The sequence below is a fragment of the Orycteropus afer genome, unplaced genomic scaffold (assembly GCF_000298275.1).
Source record: "Orycteropus afer afer isolate SDZICR_OR568_19922 unplaced genomic scaffold, OryAfe1.0 scaffold00782, whole genome shotgun sequence".
NCBI classification, from domain to species: Eukaryota; Metazoa; Chordata; class Mammalia; order Tubulidentata; family Orycteropodidae; genus Orycteropus; species Orycteropus afer.
Window position 1 is genome coordinate 61,417 of NW_006922369.1, and position 3,498 is coordinate 64,914.

Below are 3,498 nucleotides of genomic sequence, written 5' to 3' on the forward strand. Positions count from 1 at the left end.
TTTCTCTATGAAATATGCTAAGGAAAGAGATTTCTGGGCACTATGACATGTACTTCTTCATAGGTTATAGGCATTTTCAAATACAAATTTTCTAGTTTAAAAGCAAATATAAGTAGTGAATGGAAATTATAAATACAAACTGTTAAATAAATCAAAATTTCTGAACATTTTATATACATACTGTTCTGGTTACTTAGTGCCACTCTGACAAGAAATATACCACAAATGAGATGGCCTTAATAAACAGGAGTTTATTCTTACAATTTGGATGTTTTAAGTCCAAGTTCAAAGTGCCAGGCTCCAGGGACTGGGTAAAGCCCCTCAACCTTGGGATCCAACTCTGCCTCCTGCTTCTGGCCCACTGGAGCTAGAGACATTTCTTCACTCAGACAGCTGCTGGCTGCTGAGGCTGAGAAGCCCCAAGGTTGTGGAGTAAAAAGGCACAGTCCTGATATTACCAAACCACACAGCAGGCCATTAACTTAAGCCCATTGTAAGTCTCAATGTCTGCAGAGCATAGCAGGCTGCTGAGCAATAACAGGACTACATGCAGGGTCCAAGTGTTCCATAGGCTAGAGACCAATCCTATGGCTTCTGCTTATATACAGGAAGCAGACCACATCCCAAAGACTCGGCTGCTTGAGGTAGATCCCACCATGGAGTGGTTTCCCAATCTCATCATGGGAAATAACTACCACCATCTGCCCAGCCACTCAACCAGACCCAGAACATAACTACCACACGTACATACACACACACACACACATATATATATATATATATATATATATATATATTTATGTATGACTTGACATTGAACTTAGAACACACGGGTTTTTTTTTTTTTAACCTGTGGATTGAAATAGCACAGCAAATAAATGTACATTGCCTGGTGTTTCTATGAGGAGATTGACTGGAAATCTCCCAAAGGCACACCAGAAATAAATGGAAATATAGCTCAAGAGCAGCAGCATAAGGTATGAGTTATTAGTGCCAAGGATACATATCATTGATCATTATAGGTTAATAAGGTATCATGCAAACTGCAAGCAAGTTTCCCTGGAGAATCATCTTTGCTTCTCAGTCTCAAAGGAAACTGTATAAAATATGGAAAGTGACAGCAACAGCTTTAAAAATATAAGAGGAAGGATTCAGACATGAATTTCATTGACGTTGTCCTTCATATCGTGTGTAATAGCAGTGATATCAACAGAAAACGTTGGGAAGTAGCAACATTTTAGAATTTCTAATTCAAATAGGTAAGTCGGAATACTGGGTGTTCCTGGGAAATAAATGTCGGGACGGAAAAAAAAAAAAAAATCCCAAAATGAGTTATATAAGACCAAGTGAAGAAAAAAATATTGTCTAAGGGTAAGTAGCTTTCAAGCAAATAGCTAATCTATGCAATCTCTAAAGTCCCTTCAAACTACACACTTTAATTACTTGAAGATTTTTCTCACTCAAGTTTTTTTTTCAGAATAAGAATGTAGATCATTCTGTTTAGGGTTTCACTCTCTGTCTACATAATATTTACTGAGGACTCATGTCTGATCCCATTGCCTGTGATGATGATGCTTATTCAAATGGCAATTATCAAGAATCAAAATAGTGCATTATACTTTCATCATTTTTAAACATTGGCAAGGAACTAAATATAAGTCATATTTATTTATAGCAAAGAAAGAAGTGTTTCATTTAACATCCTAATAAGTAAATTACAAAGTTAGTATATCATAGTCAATCATCTGGCATAAAGAACCATAGCTTGGTAATTGATGCCAAACACAGATGGCTGAGAGAGTCATCTTTTATACATATATATATGTGAGAAGAAAGACACATTTCTTAAGTTCACTAAGCCTGTCTTGCTATATATAATATGACACTAATACAGTTCATAGCCTAAATTGCTGCTGTGGCATGGAAATGGGATGCAACTATATTATCCATAGCATTTAAGAGAGAGGCTGCACATACTCTGCCCTAAACTAAACTAATAAACTCATTTTAGAGAAGGACGATTCTTGGGAAGCTTAGAATTTAGTCTCTTCATTTTGCAATTGAAAGAACTATGAGTGTAAAGAAAATTTCTAAAAGTAAAATAACGATGGCTGTCTTTTATCAGAAGGGGTGATGGAGACTGCTTCTGTCTTATTTAGGTTATGCTCATTCTGATTCCACATTGCATTTAATTTAAGTCAAGTGCAATTAGTTTTTAGGCATTATTATTGATGTCACAAATAGGACATTGGAAGTGGCATTAGGAAAACTATTCTGTGTCTCTATCACACAAATTCAGATTCAAATTTTGTCCTTGCATTAGAGGATAAATGAGAATAATCTAAAAAAAAGCATAAAGGTCAAACTTCCAGGAGAAACAATTTTAAAAAATCACATCTGATGAGTGGTGATAAAGGGTGCAGTGAAACCTACCATATAATCATACAAGTTCTGGAGAAATTAATAAACTGCTTGCTGAAGAGTACTGCATGGTGGTCGGGGGAGGCCCTTCACCCACAGCATGGTGGAAGCCTGGCACTGCTTGTCTTGACCCAGTGTCAAAACCATAGACATTTGACTCATTCCATCTTTCCTTTTTTCTACTTCAGATAAAGCCTATACCAGGGATTTTAATTTGAAATAGTCCTTAGATGAGTAAATATATTATCAATTGCCTTCATGAATTCTGTGCTTTGAAATACAGAAGTAAATTATTAATGTTCAAATGGATGCCATACATAAAATTTGTAAAAGGCACTACATCTTACCTAAAACAGGTTTGAATTTCTGTTTCTCATGAAATTGTGCATGCTTGACATCTTGGAAAAACTTAAACTTGGATCTCGTCCTTGTAATTAGAAATTAGCTACCAACGTAAATGTTCTACTAAATGACAAGGGATCTATAACTAAATGTTTAGTATGTTAATGAAATCTTGTGATTCATTTCTACTTTCAATTGAAATGTATTTGTTTCATAAGAATGTTCCTATTTTTTATTCTTTCTCAAGGGGGCTGGTGAAGCTAATGATTAAGCACTCCTTGGCTGTAAAGTGAAAGATTGCAAGTTCCAACCCACCCAATGGCTCTGCAGGAGGGAGACCTGGTAAACTAGTTCTGTAAAGATTAAAGCCAAGAAAACACTATAAGACTGTTCTATTGTGTCCTATGGGGTCACTAGGTATCAGAAAGGACTTGATGGCACCCAAAAGGGACATTCTTTCTAAGGCACAGAGTTATTCTTCCTCTATGAGGGATTGATTACTGCCCATTAAAGATATTTAGCATTACTTTATTTCTACTTATTGTAATCAATTTTATTTACACATTTTTTTTTTAAGTGTGCTTTCGCTCTTACCTTAAAAGCAATGCAGGCATATTCTAGGAGTGTGTGTGTGTGTGTGAAAATGGAGTGTATATGAGAGTAGCCTGTGAGACAATGAGTTAGGAAAGGTGGATCATTTTCTCTCTATTCCATATTCTCCTAATTGTCATCTCT